This window comes from Hipposideros armiger, unplaced genomic scaffold, assembly GCF_001890085.2.
Source record: "Hipposideros armiger isolate ML-2016 unplaced genomic scaffold, ASM189008v1 scaffold_23, whole genome shotgun sequence".
Taxonomy (NCBI): domain Eukaryota; kingdom Metazoa; phylum Chordata; class Mammalia; order Chiroptera; family Hipposideridae; genus Hipposideros; species Hipposideros armiger.
Genome location: NW_017731373.1, coordinates 4,528,254 through 4,554,907, shown reverse-complemented (window position 1 = coordinate 4,554,907; position 26,654 = coordinate 4,528,254). Strand labels below are relative to the sequence as shown.

The window sequence follows — 26,654 nt, the reverse complement described above, 5'->3', positions numbered from 1 at the left end:
TCCCCAATAAAATCTTAAAAAAAAAATGAAGATAAAAAACATAAAAAAGGACCACTCAGAAAAAAAAATACAATCACTGAAATGAAGAATACATTACAGGGAATCAACAGTAGATTAGATGAAGCAGAGGATCAAGTCAGCAATTTAGAAGATTAGGTAGCAGAAAACACCCAATCAGAAAAGCAAAAAGAAATAAGAATCCAAAAAAATTAGGAAAGTTTAAGGGGCTTCTGAGACAACGTCAAGTGTTCCAACATTTGCATTATAGCAGTACCAGAAGGAGAAGAGAGAGAGCTAGGAATTGAAAACCTATTTGAAGAAACAACAATAGAAAACTTCCCTAACCTGGTGAGGGAAATAGATTATATAAGCCCAGGAAGTGCAGAGTCCCAAACAAGATGAACCCAAAAAGGCCCACACCAAGACACATCATAATTAAAATGCCAAAGGTTAAAGACAAAGAGAGAATCTTAAAAGCATCAAGAGAAAAGCAGTTACCTACAAGGGAGCTCCCATAAGACTGTCAGCTGACTTCTCAACAGAAACTTTGCAGGCCAGAAAAGATTGGCAAGAAATATTCAAAATAATGAAACGTAAGGACCTACAACCAAGATTACTTTACCCAGTAAAGCTATAGTTTAGAATAAAAGGACAGATAGAGCTTCCCAGACAAGAAAAAGCTAAAGGAGTTCACCACCACGAAACCCGTATTATAAGGAATCTTAGAGGGACTTCTTTAAGACACACACACAAAAAGAATAATAAAATGGTAATAACTACATACCTACATAACTATAAAAAATTAAAGCATAAATGGATTAAATGTTCCAATCAAAAGAAAAGGGGGCTGAATGAATAAGACAACAAGACTCTTACTTATGCTGCCTATAAGAGACTCACTTCAGATCGAGAGACACACACAGACTGAAAGCAAAGGGATGGAAAGATATTTTATAAAAATGGAAACAAACAAACAAACAAAGCTGAGGTAACAATACTTATACCAGACAAAATATACTTTAAAACAAAGACTATAACAAGAGATAAAGAAGGACCTAGTAATCCCAATTCTGGGTATTTATTTGAAGAAACCCCAAATGCGACTTCAGTGAGACATGCTCATTCATATGTTCACTGAAACATTATTTACAATAGCCAAGATATGAAGGCAACCTGGGGGTCCCTGAATGGATGAATGAATAAAGAAGAGGTGGTATATATATATACAATGGAACATTACTCAGCCATAAAAAATAATGAAATCTTGCCATCCGTGACAACATGGATGGACCTAGAGGGTATTCTGCTGAGTGGAATAAGTTGGACGGTGAAAGACAAACGTCATATGATTTCACTTATAAGTGGGATCTAAAGAGCAAAACAAACAAATGAAATAGAAACAAACTCATAGATACAGAGAACATTTTGATGGCTGCCAGATGGGAGGGGGGTTGGGGTGGGTGAAAAAGGAAAGGGATTAAGAAGTACAAATTGGTTGTTACACAGTAGTCATGGGGATGTAGGGTATAACATAAGGAATGTAGTCGATAATACTGTAATAACTATGTATGGTGTCAGATGGGTACTAGATCTATCGGGGTGACAGATGGGAGGGGGTTTGAGGGGCAAGGTGGAAAAGGTGAAGGAATTAAGAAATACAAATTGGTAGTTATAAAATAGTCATGGGGATTTAAAGTAAAGTATAGATAATATAATCAATAATATGGTAGTAACTGTATAGTGCCAGGTGGGTACTAATCAGGAGGATCATTTTGTATATTATATAAATGTCTAACCACTATGCTGTACACCTGAAATTAATATAAAATAATATTTTAGTATATGTGCTGCTGAAGCGAGCACAATATAAAATAATATTGAATGTCAACTGTGATTGAAAAATTAAAAAAGGGGGGAATGATAAAGGGGAATAAGAGGTTCAAAGTTTCAGGTATAAAACAAATAAGTCTTGGGGATGTAATATACAACATAGGAAACAAGTCAATAATATTGTGATAGCGTGGTATGGTGTCAGATGGTTGCTGGACTTATCACAGTGATCACTTCTTTAGCATAGGGAATATAATCAATAATATGGTGATAACTATGTATAGTGCCACCTGGGTTACTGTTGAATAACTATGATGTATACCTGAAATGAATGTAATATTGTTTTATGTTAGCTATATTTCAATAAAAATCTTTAAAAAAAAAAGAACCACTGAAACACATTCTTAAATTCTTTTTGACTTTTGCTGCAGTGAGTGTATCTACAGTTGATACATTTTAGGGATAACTTGCAAAAATTCTCAGATCTCTCCCCACCATTTTCTTTTCAGCCTAGATCTTAAGCTATAAATTCAGATCCATTACCTTTCGTTGATTTTAGGATGAAAGCTTGGCAATATGTAATCTTAACTCTATTACCACTCAAATAGGAATCCACATAGATATATTATTATATATTACCAAAGATTAGAAATGGTAAGATTTTAGATTTTATTTTTATAAGTTTCCAAATGATAGCACCACTGACAGACATATGCATTTGGGCATGGTAGCAGGAGGGACCCTGCATACTCAGTCCCCAGTAACGCAGCTCTTCCCCATATGCTCTGCTAAGAATGCCCATCCCAGTGAATACACCTCCCATTTAAATAACTTCCAAATGATAAATTTTATATCCTCTGACTTGGCATATGGGAGAAAGTAAATAACACTGGCTAGCAAATAATATCTGAATTTCATTCTCATTTATTCCTGCTCCTGAGAGTTACTAGTAGAACACAACAGGATTATTTCTGATTATCTGTCACAGTGAACAGAGATGGGAAGTGAGGTACACTGACAAATAACCAGGTGTTTTTGTTTACAAGCCATAGATGAAAAATGAAACCTTTGATTAGTCATCAGAATGCCTACAAGATGGTCTACAATCATGGTATTTGAAGACATCTGGATGGCTGATTTTTTTATTGAAATGGAAGTTTTGGTATCATGCATACACTCTATATTTTTGGTGTTTTTCTGTGTATGATAGTGTATGTATGCATGTGTGAGAGAATGAGGATGGGGCGGGAGGGAGGGGCGGATGGAGGGAAGGAGTAAAGAAGAGAGAGAGATACAGATTATACCTATGGAACTATAAAGGATGGAGGGGGACAGCTGGATTTAGTGCTATTTGTTAGGATGGATTTGTGAGCCACGATTCCTTTCATTAGACCTGCCATTATAGATCTGTGAAATCTGAGAGAAAAAGGTCTTTTTTGTTTTTGTTTTTGTTTTGCTTTGATGTCTAGGATTTGGGCGTGCAGCATTTTCTAAAGTTGGAGTGTTCTAATCCACAGAGGAATTAGGGAGGAATTCCACTGAGGACAGAAAATTTCTGAGATCTGAGTAAGTGGCAGCATTGAATAGTAACCTATATTCATAAGAAGAAAAAAAAATATATAGTATTCATGAAACAGAAAATAATATATGTATTTCCTTGGCAATTCCCTTTCTCTTTACTCTCAAAGTCTGACTCAGGGACGGCTCTTTTTTGGTAGTGAGGCCAGTAAAACTAATTACAACGTTATTTTTTTGTGGAAGGAAAATGCTGGCTATGAGGGTAGAACGAGGCTATTATAGGTTTCTCAGATGGGACAGTAAGATAGAAAATAATTGTAGGGAGGCGTTCTTTGCTCGTTTTACTCTCTCAAATTTTCTTTTTCTGCATGCAGGGCTGCCCCTACAGGCTGGGCCTTCCAGGTAACTTCCAGCGCGCTCTCCTCATCAAGGCTTTCTGCTGGCTGGTGGGTAACACAGGTAAACCAGCTCCAGCTCCAGTTATGGAAACCAGATGAGGGATTTCAACTTAAACAGAACATAAATTTGGTCTACTTTAAAGAATTAAGAGTTTAAGTGACTAGATAGTCAAGCTGGGTTCTGTTTGATAAGGAGAAATGCTAGGGCACCTATGGAACAGGCGAGGTTGGTGTTCAGGGTGCTGAAGGTCCTCATGGAGGGTCGGCACCCCTGGACGGGCACTAGCCCTTCCAGAGTATTCAGAAGTACACCTGGCACGGGCGTAGAGTCACGTGTTCATTATGTTTACTGAACTGCCTCCCTCTCCCCGTGAAAATGATGCTGTGCTGTGTCACTATTCTTTTGGGATTCTGTTGTCTGCTATGAACTATATCAGGACAGTCATATCAACTCAATCTGAATCTTAATTGTTTAATTTAGATATAAGGAACACATATCTAAATATATCTCTATATCTATCTATCTATCTATATCAATATATGGAACTTTGCTTCTAGGAAACATATTGTCACCCCTTCCCAATGACAGGCCCAAAGTTCAGCAACTTGAAACCCAGCCCTCATGGCTGCAGACCCCTGGGTTTAACCTGAGAAGCCTGTAATGCTGTGAGTGATAGATGTTTGGGGCCAACAGACCTATTACCCTCACAGAGCGCTTGGTCACCACTCTTGATAGTGTGTCACTCCCAGACATGACTGATGCCCATATCCTAACAGAGCTCGATCACAGGAGCTTTAGATACACAAGAAAGATATAGGGACTTCTGACTTCTTGGGAAAGAACTTGGTTTCTAATTCCTATTATCATTTAAGACTGTTCTTGTAATCAAGCAATTACTGAATCCTAACTATTCAAATCCATGGATATGGTCCATGCATATCAAATAATCAATATAAAATTAAGATAACCAGAAATACAAGTCCTGATATTGACATAACATTTCAATACCTCAGGTATTATTTGAAAATGTTTTCATTTAAATTATACTTTAGTTTTCAGTAATAACATTACAAACATACATAGCTATCATCAAAGTTATATATGTAATATATATACATATATATCTAAGATATTTTTAGAAAATATATATATATATAAAGTATATACACATACACACACAATAAAGATCAAGGAAATTGTTGACTGAAATTTTATTTATGACTTAACAGATTAATCTCTTACTTCTTTCTAGGTATATATATTCCATAGTCAAAAACTCATTAGGAAAAGACATCAATCCCAAAGAAAAGAATTTCACCATTTATCACCAATATATCATCTATACACTTCCCAGTGGAAAATTAATAAACCATAAATATGGTTACTACCAATCACTTCATGTGCAAAGTTATAGCAAACTGAACTACTCATTATGCAAAGATCTTACTTAATATGCATTAATACCTGTCAGAAAATCTATTAGTTTATAACAAAGATAAATACTCTTTATGAAAAATAAATCTGAATAGTACAAATTCTGGCAAATATGTTTGTTTCAGCATTTCTAATTAATACAATTCAGTGAAGTATAATATATATGACAATCTGATTAACTACCAAACTAATTTAAAACATATATATATATATATATATTTATATTTCTCATGCAATCATATAAACTATAAAAAGGTATTGAAATGCCAAACTGCTTTCTGACTTCCTTATCGCTGTTTTCCCTCATGTTTTATTGTGTAGATAATAATAAAGTTTCAGTTTTGTTTCTCTACAACCTATTACTGCTCTTAGGTTCACTTTCCTGTTCTCAGGTATTACATCACTTTTCTTGAATTGGATTACGGAACCAGAGGAAACACATGAGAAAACTTTTTAGACTGAGATGATTTAAAATAATAATTAGCACACTTAAGGAACATTGAGGACATGCCAGGCACTCTGCTTAGTGCGTGACACACATCTTTTCATTTAACCCTCATACCCATATTGCAATTACAATTATGCCCATTTTATATATGTGAAAGCTGAGGCACAGAGATTCAGCAACCAACCCTGGGTCTCACAGTAGCAGGGCCAGGACTCACACCCAGGCAGTCTGATTCTAGAGCCCCAGCCACTGTGCCCATAGGACTTCAAAACCATCATAAACAGGTTATGGGGCTCACTGCATATGAACTGCTGTAAGAACTCCGCAAGGAGAATTAAACTGGTTCTGGGCACCCTGCCTTCTCATGCCGGGCAGGCATCGGATGCGTGCCTTGAACAGGGCACTCAAACAGCAGAGCAAAACCACTAACCTCACACAGGAATGGGCAGGAAGGTACCTGCTATAAAGAGAGGTCTGTTTTCCTGTGGCTTCCTACCTCAGGTGAGAGTGTAAAAAACTGCATTTAGTGGGCCCTTGGCCAACTAATTGTTTCACTGGCTCCACAGTGCTGCCCTGGGGCTCCATGACATTCCAGGGTCTAATGTTTAACTGCTTCTTCTGTCACAATTAATTAAAGCGTCTATGTATCTGACTTTGGTACAGCCTAGACAGCGCTGTGATCCCACAGATTCTGAGACATTTTCTCATGACTGCCTCAGAGAGGAAGAATCAGGAAGTCAGTGATGTGATGTGATTGGAAAAGCAGCAAAAGGCCTCTCAGTCTAAACAGTGTTCGACAGTCTCTCAAGAGTGAGCATTCCTAACCTGTATAATAAGTTTCTTAAGAGACATCTGCATTTTTACTCATCTTATGTATGCTATTACCTCTAGAAGGAGGTACACAGATTGATATCACAGATTAATTTATTTCCTTCTCAACTGCCATCGATTGGCCCTAGCAGAGAGCAGTGCTCTGAGAGAATGGGAAACAGGCCAGGTAAGTGTCGATGGAGTGGGAAAGGCTGGACAGCTGTCATACAGGGCACCATCAAACCTGATGGGACATGTGAGTGAAGGTTCTAGATTGTCACAGTCTAGCATGAGGGCCTCAGGTCCCCCCAGCTGTAGAGTAAGAGGTTGGAGTGGTATGAGAGGAAAAAGAATTTTCCCTCTACCTTTCTGATTTCTTAGCTGAGACCCCTGTCAGAAGAGACAGATTAACAAGAGAAAACCAAACAGGTTTATTAATATGTATACCTTATGTGTACATGGGAGATACACAAGGAAAAACGACCAACTCCCCAAGGTGGCTTAGAACTGAGGATTAAATACCATTTAATAGGGGAAGGGGGTGGGGTGTCGGCTCTTATGGGACAGAGAGTAAATGATACTTAGGAAAGATGAATGGGCCCTTAGAGGAATACATGGGAGGTAGGAGGTTTGCAACAAAGCGTGTCTGGGGGTGGCGTCGACTTCTAGCCTCCTCTTCTGTGACAAGAGTCAATCTTCCCTGGTTGGTGAAACTCACAGGGAGGGGATTTGTGACAATTGAGTTCCCCGTGGAGGAGGATCTGTCTTTAGGCAGATAAGGAGTTCAGAGAAAGCCTCTGGCTGCACGTGCTGTTTTTCAAGTGCCTATAGCTCACGATAGTCAATATGTCAAAACGGCCTATTTTGGTTAGCATGTCCTGACCTCCTACAGTCCTATTTTGGGGTGAAAAACTCTCTGCCCTTCAGAATACATGACCTCTGTGGTTCTTTTCAGCTTCCAGGTATTACCAGTCTGTAAGGGCCCGAGGGGTGAGGCTTAGCTGCTAGGGAAGCAAAAAACTGAAAATTCACCTTAAAAAAAATACAAGGTGTGGGTGGAGTCTCCAACGTACTAGGCTATTTTTCTGTAAAGATCACCTTCAAACTGGTCAAGGACTAAGCGTCCAGGTGCCTAGCACAGTCATGGGTGCTTGCATGACAGCTTAAGAGAGAAACGGGGTTCTTCACTAAAATTGGGACGTTGTTTAAATGCAGGTTTTTCTGTTGCTTAACTTTTCCATTGCCTAATCGCTCTCTCTTCTGTTTTGTATCCTCTACCCTTTCCCTCAACTTCTACGCTGTTCCTTATCTGGCCTTGTAATTACTGAGGTAAGTCTCTTATATTCCAAGTGCTTCAGTTCTTTATTCTGAGACTTAAGTCCCACAATTTAATATGAGCTCCTGTGCAGTGCCTTGTTCCTTAGAGGAAAGTTGCTTTAATTATTAGGAACGAGGACACATAAACAATGAAACAAAGGATGGTGACTGAAATGTGAATTTCATATGAAGATATTTACCTAGACTTTTTTAATTTCGAGGGGAAAAAAATCTCAAGGTTGCATTTTTATTCAAAGACACTTCAATGTACTAAACCCACTGTTAGAACAACTTCACTGAAAAGCATTTTAAGGGCAAATGTCAGGCAAAAATTTCACATTTAAAAGCCCTGGCTCTGCCTCTTTTGAAAAGCAGGGTTAGCCTTTGGTTTAGAAATGTCACTGCCTACTAAGTCCTTTGTGGGGGGAAGAAAGAAAATGGAATGTTTTATTTAAACAGGTCATTAACAGTCAATACTTATTTGAAAAGGCCTGCTTCCAGAGGTAGATAAAAGCTCCCAATCAGGAAGAATATCACTTGAGCATATCTAGGGTAAGAGTCTCAGACCTCTATGGGAGAAAGTCCCCACTCATCAGCCCCGTGTGAGTGTATAGGAGGCAGAGTCATCTGAATTGTGTGTCCTTGTACAGGCTACACACACACACACACACACACACACACACACACACACACACACACACACACGACGGCAGAGAGCCGCACAAAGCACACTTGATGGCAGGCCCTGCTCTGAATTTTCCATTTTAGCACTGGCACATGCGCATGAATGAAGATTAACCATTTTTGCATAAAGTGCCAAGCCACCTCCCCACAGCAGCAGAATGCAAATGGAAGCAAAAGAGCAAAGGACAGCTAAAATAAATGCAGTGGATCTTGGGCACTGCAGGCACTGGGGGAGGGCGCGTGGCAGGCTCTATTAGCATTCATCAACGGCATGATTTTTCTATTTAATTTGAAATTATTTCGTTTCATAGGTCTCTGACGACTTGAGAATATAAATAAATGCTTTTTTAAAAAAGTGACCCGACTCGAGCTCCTGGAAGGCTCTGCATCTGATGGCGGGGCTTTCAGGCAAACATGTGTTTCCATAGAGATGTGGGTGACCCGGACCTGGTGCAAGTACCCACTTGTATCAGCAATTCAATTATGCTCAGTTCTTTTAAGATGCGATGATGTCAGCTCAAGTCTTTAGAACAGGCCCATCCTCAGAGATGCCTCGGAAAGGTGAAGTGGCCTGCCTTATGAGGCTCAAAAGAATAAATTCCACCCTCTCCAAGCACACCATAATAGTCTCCCTCTGAGCAGAGCACATTGGCATGCCCCCCATGCCCTCACCACCCACTGAGCAAATCCCAAATCCCACAGGGGCTCAGACAAAAGACGAAGCACAGCTCTCCTTCACACCCCAAAGCACCAAGTACCTGACCACAAACGCCCCCAATGTTGAAAAAGAAATAATCATGCTTTCCCTGTCTTTCTTTCCTTTCCCCCAGCTGGCCAACTAGCTATGGGCAATTCCTACAGAAAGAACAATGCTTTTTTCTTATTATTTGACAGACATTTCCTGAACAGCTACTATGTGCCAGGCTCTATGGGGAATTCTGGCAACGGTTACAAAGTAACACTTATTGAACTCTTAATGTATACCCGGCAGGCACTGCTCTAAGCATTTTCCGTCTATTAACTCATTTAACTCTCATAATAACCCTATGGAGTATGTAACTCTCATTTTATAGCAAAAGAAAGTGAACCACAGAGAGGTAAATGCTTGCTCAAGTCACACAGCTGGTAAGAGGCTGAGCTGAGATCTGAACTTGGACCTTCTGGCTCCAGAGCTCTTGCCCGAAAGGAGCTTACATTGCTGGACACAGACAGCTAGGTACACAAAAACAGAGCAGAGAGCTAGTGGAGGAGGTGGGGAAGGAAATCAGAGTGTAGGCTCAGGAAATTATACTTGGAATTTACCTGGCTCAAAGCTCTGGCCAAAACGACACCGGAGCTGTGATGTGCCCAACGTGCAAGTCTCAGCATCACAGAGACCAGGTGCAGCAGAAGTAGAGAGGCAGGCTCACGGCTAGCGGGGGTCGGGTGGGGGCTGTACGCTTTTTAAAACTTTTTGTAGCCTCTTTTTAGGGAAAACACTGCACGTTCATCTCTCCCCTCCCTCCACCCCCCCCCCCCCCCCCCCGAAAAACCTAAAACATTCATTGTGGTTCTGCACTATAACTTTGGACTGGCGAGGTGAAATCCTAAGAAAACCTGGCAAACACAAGCTATACATTCATAGCCAATTCTGGGTAAGGTGGCTCATTTGTCATGGAATAAACGCCTGGTAGAGGAAGCCATCATCTCTTCAGAGCATAATCTGGTTGCCAAAACCTCTGTTCCAACAAACACAATATTTCTAGTTCATTAAGCCAGAACTCTCCTAGAAAACATTAATGATTTTCTCAAAGTAGCAGAGAAAGTCAGGTTCCTCCTACTTCCGTGAAACATCAGTGGCACTGGCTGAACACAAACAGTGTAAGATGTACTACCTCACCTGGTGAAAGACCTACTAGGGATCACGAGGCAGAGCATCCAGCACAAAAGAACTCAGGCAGCCAGCCCCTCTCACGCCTCTTCTCCCGCCCCCCCTAACCCCCCCACCCCCACCCCGCCATTCCTGTGCCTAAGGCTTTCCAACAAAATCAACCTCAACTCACTCTTTACGGTTCCCTGGTGCTCCAAATCAGGGCTTCCAGTGGCGCCCGAGCTACTGGTGTCCTCAATAGGCAAACGAGCCCTGGACCCTGACTGGCCACCTTTATTAACTTGTATTTACTGCGGCCAGTAAGTCATTTCAACAGTGACGTAGATGGAGTCAGAAACCTGGGTAGGTGGCAGGATCCTGGGTGTGGCTGAGGAACCAGCTGGTGGCCTCAGCCACCTGTGAGGCTCACAGGGAATCACCTTAGGAGAAACTGCTCGGTACTTTTTTATAAAACTGCCCAGTGTTTTTGTCTTTAGGCCCCTCCCAGTTAGTGAATGCCCAGTTCTCTGTTATTCTTATCTTGGGAAAGGCAAAGTCTAAGGCTGGATTGATTTGCAACCTTTACACTGACTGCCCAGAGGCTGAGGGACAGTACAGGCTGGGACTGCAGTCACTATTCCAAAGGTCGGTTTCTCCTAACCTTCCGGTGACACCAGGGCAGCCTTCCCAGTCAATTAGCACACATTCCTAGCGCTGCTCCCTGGCGCTCCTTGTCCTCCCTCCCGCTTCTAACACCTGTTCCTGGTTCTAGATCTGACTGGAAGCATCTGCTGGCTAAGTTTGTGCTAAGTAAATAATGTACTACTACGTGCAGGGGTCCGTGCATGTTAGCAGGGGCCATGCTCTCACCCAAAGGAATGAAGTTTTCATGGTGAATGTTCCGTCTTTACCAGTGAAAGCTAGTGTGAGGCGCATGGGGGTGGGATAACTATTGGGGGGCAGAACGGAGAAAGCTTTCTCACCTGCCAGTCCTTCTCTACCAATAGGCAAGTTAGTACTATATACCTGGGGTGCCAAAAAAAGTACACATTTTAAGAGATGTTATCTATGTATTACTTTTTGAAGTTGAATTGAATTACGGTAGCAATGTGTATGTAGTATGACGTTCGCTCAAAAGATGGCGTCAATCAAATGAATGCTAGCGTCATTCATTGTATTACAATTTCAATAGTTTTTTCCTTTCTTAAAATGTGTACACATTTTTTTTTTTGGCACCCTCTGTATGTTACCTTGCTTGCTGGTTTGCTTTTAAAAAAAATAACACCCAATTCAACATGTTCTTAGAAAGGTGTTATTTCTCTTTAGGGTTATCTCTCTCCTGGCCCCCACCATTGGAGCCCTTCTTGCTAACACCCATGGTCAAAGGCGGTCAGGGAATCCCTAGAGCCAGCCACGAGGCAGAAGCATCTGTTTTAATTAAGGTGCCTCTGCCAACAACCACAGTGTCTTGGGCCCTTAAACGATCATAAAGTGGGAACACTGCCTATTTTCTGCTATTTAGATTCTTCCTTATCTTCTTATGATAGAAAATAAGTAATTACAATTTACCAAGTTTGAATCCCAACTTCGCCTCTTACTAGTTTTGGGAATTAAGTAAGTTACTCAACCCCTCTATGCCTTCGTTTCCTCCTCAGTAAAATCTATTCATAGGGTGGTAATGAGGATGAGTTTATACTTATAAAGTAATTAAAACGGTGCTTGACACACAGTATGTGCTACAAAATAAATATAAATGGAAAAATAGTCTCTTTGGATTCCTGTATAGCCTATTGCTTGTGCCCAAGTTTTAAGAGGCAGCACAGGCTGGGACTGCAGTCACGAAGTTTGTGCCACCTTTGACCGTGGGTGGCCAGCAAGATGGGCTCCAATGGTGGGGGCCAAGAGAGAACCAACCTTAAAGAGAAACATCGTCTTCCTAAGGACATGCTGAACTTACGTGTTAGATTTTTAAAAAGCAAACCAGCAAACAAGGTAACATATATAGGACTAACTTACCTGTTGGTAGAGAAGGACTGACAGGTAAGAAAGCCTTCCCCATTCTAACCCCCAGTAGTTATCCCCACCTCCATGCCATGGGTGTTGCTTTCTCACCATCCTCATTTTGCAGATGAGAAACTAAGGTTATGGTCGTGCATCTAGGCAGTGATGGAGGTGGCCCTTGAAACACAACCTTCTGACCACAAACTGCCCTCGTTTGGCTACACTTTTTCCTCCCCCTGCACACTGCCACATTACAGTAGGACTGGGGAAAATCCAGGGAGGTGTGGGTGGCAGCCCAAGGCCAAGGCCGACTGCAGCACTGCTAAAAGGGACATAAAGTCTCAGGGCTCTATGTCCACAGGGTTATTTGTTTCCCATGATCTTAAAACTTCAGCACAAGCACAAGTGAATGCAAAACTATACTAATATCTCTTCCCTGTAGCATGGCTCAGAAACCAGTGCCAGGTTACAAGTTCCTGCCTTGTGTCTACCAGATGTGATCAGGGCTCTAGAATTCAAATTCAAAGCTAAGGTACTTCTCTTCAGAGGATAACAAGCAGTTACAACACAGAAAGGGCAAAGTTCAAGTAAAGTCTTAGAGCTACTAAGAGAGCAATCTAAAAATGACTAAATCTTCTTTCAAACATTCTGATCTCAGATAATTATATCACGATGGATAAAGGAAAGAATATGATGTTAATGCCCTTGAGTTTATTCTAATGCAATCACAGATAATAAAAATTCATTTTGACCATTTTATGATATGCTCAAAATTCTAGAGGTCATATGCACTATCTTAGTAGATTTAATTTCAATTCCTACCTATAATAAAAAATAGAAATTTTTTACCCGAAATGTGCTATTTTGGGAAAATTAATAAATACTTCAAAAGTGCTGCAAACATACAAGATATTCATAGATTTAATGAATTACAAAAACAATTGCTTTCTTTTAAAAAGTCTGGCTCTGATAAATTCTATTTCTCCTTTCTCTTTTGCAAATTACCTAGTAGAATGCCTTTGACAATTTAATGTCCCATAAAGGCAGGTAGAACAAGAAGAATAAATGTCCTCTCATTTTATTTTTCCTTTCTTGGCTGCCCTGAGTCTTTAATCATTTATTCACCAGTTTTCAACACCTAGTACTGGGTTATCACTTTAAATGCCACCATTAAATGCCACCTAGTACTGGGTTATCACTTTAAATGCCACCATTAAATGCCACTTAGTACTGGGTTATCACTTTAAATGCCACCATTAAAATAAGCATTATCAAATGCTGCTCTAGCCACACCACTTTACACACCTTCCAATCCACTCCCTCTCCTCCTGTCCCCATATCTCCAACCCTGCAATGTTTCTCAGAATCAAGGTCTAATCACGAGCACCGAAGCCCTCCACATCTTCCCACATTGGTCCCCATGTATCCCATCACTAACCAAGTAACTTCCCCAACATCTACTTATTTTATTTCTTCTTAACTCAGAGCCTTGTACTGGGATAATCCGATCACTAGACTAGCCCTCCAGTTTCTCTCCATCAAAGCCTGGTCCAAAACAGAAAGACTGAAATTTTACCTTTTCTATGGAGTATTAGAAAACAAAAAATAATTGGTTTTCAATCCAATGCTAAACACATTTAACCACTAACCTCCCCTTTATATACCCCTGTAACTCGGCCCATAGATATGGGTCTATTTTGCTGCTGACACCCACATGCACGCTTCGGATTCTCTGTAAACCTCCTCATGGCCTTATTCCTTTAGTTTGCAGCATAAAAGCCCCAGGAGCAGACACCTCAACCTGTACCTTGCATTGAGCTGCAGCCTGCCCTGTGGCTCAACTGATATTGGGGGGGAGTTTGGAAAGTATCAAATGCTTATGATGGTCTATAAGCCTTAGCAATATGTAAGGTAATCTCTTCCAAATCGTTTTTCTAAAGATTGAATAAATCAAAATTGTTTTTGTACAGTAGTTCAAATATTGTAGAGGCCTCTCAAATAAATATAACACCATATATTATTTCCCTTTGGAAGACTTTCTGTTAGTCATCCAATCTATCTGAAGGCAATTTTCAGGTGTACATGGATTAGGTTTTGGTCACTTGTTTGATGAAAAAGATCCATCTCTCACAGCCTTGATTCCATTTATACCCATTCCTGGCAGGCTGATAGAGACAAGCAGGCAGGGTTGTCTGGTTTTTTTCCAACACTAAAAATGTCATTATTAAGCTGCAGAACATGTCTTCGAGTGTTACCCATGGGCTGGACACGACATGTGGAGGGGCATCCATGTGTGTGTCCAATGCCTGTTCTTTTGAAAAGATATATATATCAAAAAATAATCGTATAAAACATTTTCAATTAGTTGACATACAATATTACATTAGTTTCAGGTGTACAACATAGTAGTTAGACATTTATATAACATACGAAGTGACCCCCTCCAAGAAGTCTAGTACCCCCTGGCACCATACATAGTTATTACAATATCATTGACTATATTCCTTATGCTGTACTTTACATCCCTGTGACCGTCTTTATAATCGGAAATTTGTACATCTTAATCCCTTCCCCGTTTTCACCCATTCCCCAGCCCCCTCCATCTGCAACCATCAAAATGTTCTCTGTATTTATGAGTTTGTTTCCGTTTGTTCATTCATTTTGTTTTGTAGATTCCACATGTAAGTGAAATCATATGGTATTTGCCTTTCTCTGTCTGACTTATGTCACTTAGCATAGTACTTACTCCTTCTAGGTCCATCCATATTGTCACAAATGGCAAGGTTTCATTCATTTTTATGTAATAAAATATTACATAAAAATTATTAGTAATATTTCACTGTATATATGCCTGTTCCTGAGGGGTATATATTGTGGGCATGGGGGTTGCAGAGCCAAGAGAAATAAGAACGCCAGTAACAGAATCTTAAACAAATCATTATGAAATGACTACAACTATGCTAATAAAAGGAGCTTCCAGAGGGGTGAGATGGCTTTGGTTTAGGTGGGTTTAATCAGAGAGGGGCTCCGAGAGAAGGCGCTCTTTTCCACTGCTTTGAGGCAATACTGCAATAATGGGAATGGTATTTCAGGTAAGAAGAAGAGCAAAACTGAAACCTCTCTGGCAGAAACAAGCAAGTCACGTGTGAGGCCAGGAAAAAACCAAGCTGCACAGGGCACACAGTCAATCAATCAGTATTTATTGGGGGTCCACTGTGTGTCTCGGCTAGTTGCAATGTGTTTAGCTAATTGTACTGCAGTGTATTTGTAAGATTGGCTCCTGAAGGGAGATAAGACTAGCAGGCAGTAAGCAATTAGATGATATCAGAAGGCAGTATGTAAAAAGGTGTTATATGGTGTGGTTTCAATTATACGCTTGTCCTGTTCATAATGTAGGGAAGAGAAAACATTCTTGTTTCATTTTCCTTTTAGAAAATGGGCGTGTTCCTTCTCACCCCCACCCCGCCCCAATTTTCCATCCCACCCCATTGTCATATTTTGCTTACAAGGTTCTGAAACTAGATCCTATTTTCTTGAAATGCTAAATTGAAAACTTTTTTTTAACCATTTCAACTTGATGTAATTTGATGTTTTTGTCCATTTAGTTTTGCAAAAACATATGCTGTAATCTGACTAATATTAAAGGCTCCAAAACAAATAAAACTATGTAGCTGAGTTTCACTCAGCTCTAGGAAAACAACTCATAAATTACATTAAATATTTCATTTGGTTTTATTTTTACCTGGTGTTATACCCTGGGAGATGACCAATAGCTAATATTATGCAATTTACCAACTCAGTCTTGGAAAAGAGATAACTGGACACTGAAGACAATCTTGTTGTTTTGCTAAATGCTTCTTTTAAAAATATGAGGAAGTATTAAAGAGGGAAAATATTTTTGAAAATTAATCTACTTAAAAAATATCTATTTCTGAATGGCTGGCTACCAGCCAGAGTTAACTTGGTTTTATTTTTCATTTCAAGCTTTCAAACAACATGACTAGATAAAATGAGACCACTCTAGATATCTCATGGAAAGCATGGGGAAAGGACTGAGGAAAGGCTACATAATGGTCACAATTTTAGTTTAGTTTCTAAAAAAATCTTGAAGCAATGATGCATGATGGGAAAAAATAAATTTAACCATGACAAAGAATTCTTCTTCAAACCTCTGAATAATGAGCCTCTCTTTACAAAGATTCTCATGTCTGATAACACTGGCATCCCTTTAGCAAGAGATAGCATATGCTGAGCACATTCATTCATTCATTCATTCAGTGCTCATTAACAAACTTTTACTGAGGATCACCACTGTAAGTGAGTTTCCTCTCCAACAACCTCATTAAGTAGCCCGCTAGCCTCAGTTCAAACAAATTCCATGATGGAGATTCAATGCCTCCTAACATGGCTTCTTCTGCACAAGAATAATTGTGAGTAAATTCTTAGATAAAACTCAGCCAACCGCCTTCCTGTAACTTCCCATGCAATGCTCCTATTCCTGCCTTCATAAATCTGACCACTCTTCCAAAATAGGTTTGTCTTAAGTATGCTTTCTCTATTCTAGTACAGAATCATTCACTGAATCATAGGATACTAGAGTTGGAAAGGACTTTATAGATTCCTAAATTGTTTTATAAGACATTTTGTATTGTCAGGCCTTTAGAACTTTATTTTTGAGGGTGTCCTCATGTGACTCAGTGCTCAGGCGTCTCACCCCCATACATAAGCATATATGACGTATATCATATAGCTATAAGTGTATATATAATCATGCTGTGGCTTTATTCCTTTGTTAATGCAGCCTAAGATTACATTTTGTTGATAATCACATCACACTACACATTGGTCATAATGAGCCTATATTAAATGAAACCCCCAAGACTTCTTCATTTGATCAATTAATAAAGCCCATTTCCCCAATCTTTACTTTTACAGTTGATTTTTGGAACTTAAGTACATGAGTTTATATCTGGCTCAAATTATTTTTGCCTTTTTAATTTGGCCAATTTTTTTCCAGTCTACTAGAGTTCTCTTAGATACCAAATCTATAACTTTGCACTTTAGCTGTACATTTCACTTTGGCCATTCACAAATTGATGGAGATCATTTATCTAACTTAATGCCATTATGCCACTAAGGAAACAGTCTAGGCTTGAGTCTCAGCACCGCCACCTAAAAACTGTGTGACCTTGAGGAAATTAAGGTCTCTGTGCGCAGATTACTCATTTGAATTGTTGCAAGGATTAAACACATACAGAGGAATAGAACAGTGTTTGACACACAGGAGTTCAATAGATGTCTGTTATTTCTACTATTTTCATCAGATTCATCATCATTCAAGTCATTGATAAAGAGATTTAGAATAAAACACAACTAGATGTCTATAGATCACCCCCTGTGATCACATAGACCCATTCTTTAGCACTCTGTTTGGGTTTGGTTATGTAAACCTAGCTGTGAATCCACTTAATGCTTCCTTTACTTAGTTTATATTAAATCGACAATGAAATATTGATATATTATGAAAACTGCCTTGATGAAATTCATATACACCATATCTACATTTTCTTCATCTTGCATTCCATTTACTCTATTAAACAGGAAAATCATTTAGTCCTGCTTGACTTCTTATTGGTACTTTCTTTTCTGGTGTTCTGGAAAGTTTCAGAATAAATTCTAGAATGTTGCTGGGATTTTCTATTTCCTCTTTTTGTCAGTCTCCAGGCTTTTGGGGGTTTCTCCATTTGCTAAAATTCCAAGATGATGGGCTGAAGTGGGACAGTCACAGGTGTGAGGTTCTCAGGTCTGTAAATACAGTTTGGGCCAGGAGACCCCGATCCACGACGAAAGGCTAAGGATCTAGTATTATGCTGCTGTGCACCTCGGCTCCCTCATAATGACATTTTGTTCTACCCTTCCCAGGTGGGAAATTATGATCCTTGATTAAAAGGCAAGAATAAGAAGAGACAAATAGTCCTTTGTTATTCTCATCAGAGATCCTATCCCTTTCTTATTCTTTTTTTCTACAAAAGTAAAACAAAATTCTATTATAAAAATAGTCTTGATAGAAATTATGACTATGTTATTATGAAAAATGGGCACACCACTCTTGACATCACAAGCATTCCAGTTTTCTGTCTGGCTTACTCATTCCTGTAGGATTTCATTTTCCGCAGGATTATTCCTTGCCAGTTTTTTAAGTGTCTTTTGTTGTTTTTATAATTTTTTACATACTTCAGTTCATTCTGGACTCTAGGCTTCCCTACATTATTCTAATGGGATTATCTTTCCTTGGTATTTGTTCTTGGTTATGTGCCTGTCCTTGCATTCTTCTTTAAATGGTCTTTTATATTTTTAGTTAATTTGAACATGCCCTTTGTAGTCACAGCCATCTGTCTTCCTCATTTTTAGAACTTTCAAACCTCTAATTCTAATCATTCAGAAAAATGTGGACTGTTAGAGACTTGAAGTATGTGGTGTATATTGTGTGTGTGTGTGTGTGTGTGTGTGTGTGTGTGNGTGTGTGTGTGTGTGTGTGTGTGTGTGTGTGTGTGAGAGAGAGAGAGAGAGAGAGAGAGAGAGAGAGAGAGAGAGAGATTCATTAAGTGTCAGCTATGTGCCAAGTACTGTTCTATTTGCTCAGATATAAAGATAAACATGATAGATGCAGCCCTGCCCTCTTCAAGCTTAAAGTTCCACAATAAATAGAGATGAGTGGAAAGGCAATTATGATCGAGTATGATACTGGATTTGAGAAGGAAGCTTTGGGAGCACACAGAAAGGGCCTTAATCTGAACTTAAAGGGTTGGGTTTCTCATTTCTTTGGTCATCTTATTTTAGTGTCTCAGGCTATAGACTCACATCTACTTCTCTGAACATTTGAAAGTTCCCTCCTAAACGCTGTAATGCATAGCTGGCTATAGCCCTCATCTGCTCCTTGGTTATCACAAAAGCTAAAATGATATGGCCACAACCTTCCAAGAGTTTGCCACATAGCAGACACTCTATACTTATTAAATAAACAGATAAATGTTCCTTCCACTTCTATTTTGCCAATCAATCTCTTTTTGGTTAAAATTAGATTCAAAATAACAGTTCCCTTCATTTTCTTTACCTTCACAGAGATGAAAATGTGAGTGAGGTAAATTGGTATCTGAGACCCTGTTTTCATTTAAACATGAATAAGACTTCAGCAGATAGTCCAAATTGCTTGTCTCTCATCGCTCCTAACAATTACCTTCATGTCACTTTTGTATGCTGTATCAGAAGTTAACTGTACCATGCTTGATATGTTTGGGCAGTCTAAGTTCATTTATTCACTCAAAACTATTTACTAAGTGCCTACTGTGTACAAGCGACTTTTCTAGGTACTGTATTTTTTCTTCCTCCTTTTAACCTCACCAAGTGTGTGTCCTCTCTTGGATTTTTGGATACACACGCTTCTGCCTTCTCTAGAATGTCTGGATTCCTGCACCATGGGAATAACTCATTTTCTTTCCGTTTCTTCTCTGTCAAAAATTCTGCCATTGACCAACCTTTTTTATTTTATTTTATTTTATTTATTTATTTACTTTTAAGCTGAGCCATCCTGCCACCTGTTGACAGCTCAGCGGCTGCTCAGCTCAGGCCAGGAATCAAACCGCTGTTGCTCAGAGCTCAAACTCTTGAGTGAGCTCTTAACCAACTGAGCCACTTGGCTGGCCCCTGACCAACCTATTTTAAATTGCAGATTAGTTAAAACAGGGTTTCTCAATTATTGGTAATGAAAACTTTCTTATTTTCCTATGATGTTATTTGAAATATCAAATTAAGTATAGTAATTTTAAAAATCAGAGCTATGAGACAAAGTACTAGGTTGTTTATAAACTACAACCCTTACCACCCACCATTAAGAATCACTGATCATAATGATGGAAATAATTAACATTTTTAAAGATTATAGCTGAATTTATAATATTTTCAGTTGATCATCAACATGACCAGTAACTTTTAGGATTTGAACTTTCATTTACATATCCATATACCTCACATGTAGCATAAAAATTGGAATTCACTTTCAATACTAAGACATGTAAATACAAGCATTACTTTCTTAATTTCTTTAACTTACTTTTTGCAAAGTAATTTAAGTAATCTATAATCAAATGCAAAAGCTTTCCCCAAATAAGCTATAATTTTCCATATAAAATAAAGATATACTTTTATTTTCTTGAAAAATATAGATTTTTATCAAGATTGATGTACCAAAAATTTGAGTCATTAAATCATTTTCATTGGCTGTGATTTGAGCTAAGAGTAACTAGGCAGTAGAGAAACAACAAATCCATTTGTTTTTGGTGTATTCCTGATGCACTGCTTACAGACTATGCTCTGTCCACACAGGGTCATGGCCACTTGACCTGGAAGTGGGCTTTGCTGAGTCAGGAGGTCAGAGATCATCATGGATTGCTAAATAAGCAACAACACATGAAAGTAGTGGAGAGAGAAAAAAAATCCCTAATGCTAATTAGCCGATAAACTAGGCCAAATACAGTTTTGTCCAAAGATAAAAGAAATACTGCATTGGGCAAGAAAACTTTCAATTAAGAACAGAGACTAAAAATTATTTGTAGCAAGTTTACTTAGAATACTGATGTTTTATCCCATTCAATAACATATATCATTCAATAATATTGATCAATACTTTGCGGTAAGGTTGAAAAGTAATTTTTTAAAAATTTTCAGTCTATTTTCAAATTTTGAATCAGTCACAATTACCAGGAAATGTAGAGCAAATTTTAGGAAAAATTAGTAGCACCTATAGAAACTCTTAGTAAATTACTAGTTCAGATTATTATACATCTTAATTTACTAGCAAGAAGTACCTGAAACATGGTAAGATTCTGATTTCTATGATAATAAGCTTTAAGAATGTAAAAGGAAGCATTCTCCAAAATGTATAAGCTCAAATACAATCTTGCAGTTTGACATGGATTCCTTACCAAAGAGTTAACCTAGCAGACGTCGTGTGAGCTACTGCAACGATTTACACTTGACATTCACACATTAACTACTGGCATGTTAGTAGTTTTCTTTTTTCCTTTTATTTTCATATCAAATATTCCACACAGTTAATATATGGTATTATGTCTACTACCAACTCAAGTCCATGGATAATCAGCAAATTTTGCAATTTTTGTTTGATACTGCTGTTCTCATCTAATAGTTTAATTACCTTCACTTAAAATCTTAGTAATTCCTTCTAGCTAAAAACAAACATAAGACGTCCTCCACAACTACACTGAAGAACAAAACGACAGCAACTTGTCTGTTCCCCTTCTCCCAATTCCCCAGCGCTGTTCCCATCCCCCAATTCCCCAATAAAAATCTTTAAAAAAAAAGTAAATAAAAATAAAAACAAACATAAGAACACAACAGTGCACATAAACAGAAGTTATTATTTTCTCAGGCTTAAGAGGCTCAAATCGGAAGTGCCAATCAATGTAAATGAAGAGAATATCTTGCAGAAAATAAACCCTTGGGTCAAGGACAGAAATATCAACACACATATAGGTATGAATTTGGTGACCATTAATGTATAAAAGTGGATAGAGTGAAATAATCTATGTTTAAGAAATGAAATCTATGGCAATACTCCCAACTTATCATTTGCAAGATATGATTGTTGACTTGTGCTTTCAGGATGGCCAATAAGTTGCATTAGAATCCCACTGTGTTCATATTTGAAAGGAATTTTGTATCATCTCAATGAAATTTCTCTTTTTATAAATGTGGCAACTAAGGTCCTAAGCATATAAGGAACTTGTCAAAAGTCACACAACTAGGGCTGGCCAAGTGGCTCAGTTGGTTAAGAGGTCGCTCAAGAGTTTGAGCTCTGAGCAACAGCAGTTCGATGCCAGCCTGAGCTGAGCAGCCGCTAAGCTACCAATAGGTAGCAGGATGGCTCAGCTAAAAAAAAAAAAAAAAAAAAAGCCACCCAAAAAAAAAGTGGCAGGGTCAGGACTTGAACATACGTTTTCCATTCTCTATTGACTAAAAAAAAAAAACTTTGAGTACTTCCTTATATACATAGATTTGTGATAAATCCTAAGTAGAAGAATAGTGAATGAAATATGGACCCTGGCCTGAAAGATATTGATTCTAATGAGGATTACCAGACAAGTAAAAGGGACACAAGTCAACACAAGCTATCACAGAGGAAGTACAAAGTATCTTAGAACACTTTGACTTGGGGGTGGGATGGGGAACAAATAACCAACATTAGGAGGGTCCAGGAAAGCTTCCAGAAGGATGTTAAATCTAAATGGGGCCCTGAATTAGCCAGATGAATGGGGAGGATGAAGAAGGAAGAAAGTGGTATCAGCAGAGGGACCAGAATACACCAATGCCCAGTTGCAAAGGCGATTCAGGCCTGACTATCCCTATAACTGAATGAAGAGAGAAGAAGAGATGAAGAGAGAGAAAGAGAGAGACCTGTGACTTAGGTATGGAGCCTTAGCTTTATCCTGAGGGTAGCAAGGAGTCCCTGAAGGGTCACAAGCAAGGGAGTGAAATGGCCAGACACACATTTCACAAACAGCCTGGGGCAGCACGTGGGTCAGACCGGTGTGGAGAGCAAAAGAAGTCTGTGAGCCCTTGACATTGGGAAGGGGATGCACTGGTCCTTAGGAAGAAAGAAACGCTCTAACAGTAAAGACAAGCTTCCTGATTTATCCACCATCCATATAAATACTTTGTTAGTCTGAATACGAGAGTATCACTGTAAAGTCTGAGCATCTCTGAGCTCACAAAATATGTCCAATATGTGCGCCTTGAGGACTAAAATCCAGGCTTGGAAACATGGCCTCAACCAAAAAGTTCCGCCTCGACAACCAGCTAGTGGCAGCCCCAGACAGCAGTCACATTGCTGTCTCAGCCAGACCAGTACAGCTGCCACCCTCCCTGAGCCCCTGGGTCCTTAGCTGTAAATGGGGGTAATAATATCTATGTATCTATCTATTTCATAGTGATATTATGAGGAAACTACTCCCCCTTCCGCAGCAGGAAATGAGAGTGATAGTATCTACTTCACACTGATGTTATTTGGATTAAAAGATAATGTATGTAAACACATATAGTTTTAGCACTGGGTGATAGGAATATAATTCTGTTGGTTTCTTTTCCTGTAATCATGCAAAAGCTGTTCTCTGTGAAAACAACTGACTTAACAAAGATAGAGAAAACCTGTGGCTTTCACTTCATTTATACCAAGCTCTACCCAACTGTCTTCAGGGAGACTCAAGGTGAATGTGACATTGTGAAGATTCTCATTTTTGGAAGTACTTCTCTTAGTCACTTAAAAAAATAAAAATGAAAACACACACACACACACACACACACACACACACACCACACACACACACACACACACACCACACACACCACACACACACACACACTTTCCTTCAGTTAAAAAAAGAAAACAATACACGAGTTCATTCTTCCCAGCCCAGTCAGGCTGAAATGTGAAATGCCTCAATGGAATGGCAGCCACCTGCTGCTCACACTCCCCAACGGGGGTGTTGGCAGCTGGTCCCTCTCCTCTCTGCTCCTGCTGGATCCCCGCCTCCCCAAAGATTCCACCAAGGTTTCAGGTGTTTCTTCAGACAGGGCAACAGAGGGAGAAGACAAGAGGGCGAGAATAGCTTTGGGGAAGGACCTAAGAGTGGGTAGTACATGGAAGTTCCCAAGAGGAACTTCCCACAATTGAAATATAAAATCAATACATGATGAATCGAGGAGGAATCGATAAAGCCCCCTTAAAGTGACAGGGCCAATATAAAACTTAACTGTTGTCACTGACATAATCAAAGAAAGAAGTCTGTCAGCAACCTAAACATGGGAAAAGTACACTCAGAGCGCAAACCTTGCCTATCTGAACCCTGGCAAGGCCAGGATATGTCACACTGTTCCTATGCTAAGTACACCAAATAGATTTTATTTAATGCTTACAAAAAACCTGTGATATAGATCATTCTATTCTACTCATTGAACAGGAGCGGAAACAGTGTATTAGTTTTCTAGGGCTGCTGTAACAAATTAGCACAGTTAGTGGCTTCAAAGAACGCAAATTTTTTATCTTCCAGTTCTGTAGGTCAGAATTCTAACATGGATCTCACTGGGCTAAAAATCAAGGTGTCGGCAGGGCTGCCTTCCCTTCTGGAAGCTCCAGGGGAGGATCTGTTGTCTTGCCTTTTCCGGATTCTGGAGTCTGTCCATGTTCCTTAGCTCATTTTCCCCTCCTTTCATCTTCAAAGCCGACATCATAGCATCTCAGTGACCGTTTTTTTTCATAGTAACATCTTCCTTTCACTCTGACTTCAGCCATAATACCTGATTTTTTTTCACTCCCCAAGAACCAATTTTCAATTTGGGGGCAATATAGCCCCTGTTGAGAATGCATGATCTAGTCAACAGGATAATAATACTAAAGTAAAACTTACTGTTTATCTTCCACCCAAAGCTCCTCGATTTTCCTTCCTCTGCTGTGTCGCAGCTGTGCCGTTTGGGTGGGACTGATCCAAAGCTTAAGCTTTGACCATGGAAATCAGTGCAGGACAGGTATATACTGAGCACTCAACAAATGAGCGTTTTCATCATTATTATATTATTATTTCCACAATAGACAACAGAAATGTTGTTTGTATATGAAATAAATGACTAGCTGAGAAACAAAATTTTAAATGCAATTTTCAGCATCCCCCATATACTAAAATTAATCCAATATTTAGGTAGAGCTATATATTAATTTTTTTGTTCCTGGTTAAAATAATGGATGTCCCTGATCTAATTCTGCCTTAGTTTTTATTACTTTTTTCAATAACAAAAGCCAGGAACAAAATCAGATTTTGCTTCTAGCAGTTTAAACAGATAAAAATCAGTGTAACTGTCAAAATCCAGGTTGGTCTTGTCAGGTTGAGATGAAAACCAGGGTTACAGTTGAAAAAGATGAATGTGGACACTAACAGGAAAAAGCGCCTGGCTAATCATGTAAACAAATACGACATGCAAGCCCCAGATGGAGTATGTATAGCACTGCAATCAGCAAAGTGTCTTTTTATGGCTACTTTCCTAGAACGTTCCTAAAGTAATGCAGAGCTTACAATGAGGGGTAGCAGTAGTACAATTTTTTTAAACGTAAAATTTTTATTTACTAGCATTTAAAAGGTTTACTTTTATCACTATCAGCCTCAAATAGACGTCACTGCTTCTTTCAGAGAAGTGCAGCACACCTTTGGCTAATAGGATGATCTGATCAAGGGTTGACAGGGTAGCATGACTTCTGGATCCTGAAAGTACCGTAACTGAGCGAAGTTGCGATCTTGATTTTATATTGAACTTATTTAGTCTGGAAACTTCGCCTAGAAAATCACTGCAATTCAGTTGTGTAGTAGCAAAAGACATACGTGGAGTTCAGTTTAAACTTTTTTTCCAGGAGCAGGATAGGTGTGCCTTGTTATTGAACACCAAGCCTGAGAGCCACAGGTTGCAACACCAAGCTTATCCAGTAGTCTGGGCTTCTACTGCAGAGCAAGATTGTCTCCTTCTTTATATCCTTTCTACGCTGCTTAAAAGTCCCCTAGCTGAACTCATGGTCCAAACATACTTCTCAGGCTGGCTCTAAGCCACAGGCAGCGTGAACTGTTGTCCCCCCAGGTCCATTCTCTGCTTCTTCCTTTAGTAACAGAACTTGGAGGTCCTACCTGGGGGCATGATCACCCAGCTAAAGGCCAGTTTCCAGACTCCCTTGCAGCTCAGTATGCTCATACAGCTAAGTTCTGAGCAACGGGACATGAATGGAAGTGATACGCATGACTTCTTAGTTGTACCTTTACAAAGAGGGGGGTGCTTTTTCATTTCCTTTTGTCCCCTTCTTGTCAGATAAAGTGTGACTAGATCTTGAAATGGAACCACAAAGACAGGATGGTAGACCAACAAGATAAGAAGACTGGTTCCATATCTGGGGAGCTTCCACATCAGCTGTATGCTTAGACTGTTCATAAGGGAGAAACTGACTTTTACTCTTTGAAGCCACAGCTGTTTTGCTTTTATCACAGCAGTCAATTTGGTATCCTAACTAATATTTAGTCAAACAATTTCCTGCACTGACCTGGAATTTTCGGCATTCATATCTTTGGATTAAGGTGTCTATATCCAAAACCCTATGTAAAAATGTCCTCCTACCCCAAAGAAATCAGAATGGACAGCTAAAGATCTAGTTTTGAATTAGCATTATATATATATATATATATATATACACACACACACACACACACACACACACATATATACACACACACACATATATACACACACACACACATA

General features: G+C 39.2%; 1 protein-coding gene across 8 annotated transcripts in view; it reads right to left on the bottom strand.

The window, feature by feature from the left end:
* SPATS2L (spermatogenesis associated serine rich 2 like) overlaps positions 1 to 26,654 on the bottom strand; it is a 160,398-nt gene that overhangs the window by 78,985 nt on the left and 54,759 nt on the right. For 2 of the 8 annotated variants that reach the window (XM_019635671.1, XM_019635674.1), the window contains exon 1: positions 10,483 to 10,639. The exons of 3 other annotated variants lie outside the window; for them this stretch is intronic. The gene's annotated coding sequence lies outside the window, so the exon portion shown is untranslated. 3 more of the 8 variants (XM_019635675.1, XM_019635672.1, XM_019635676.1) reach the window with 3 other exon arrangements.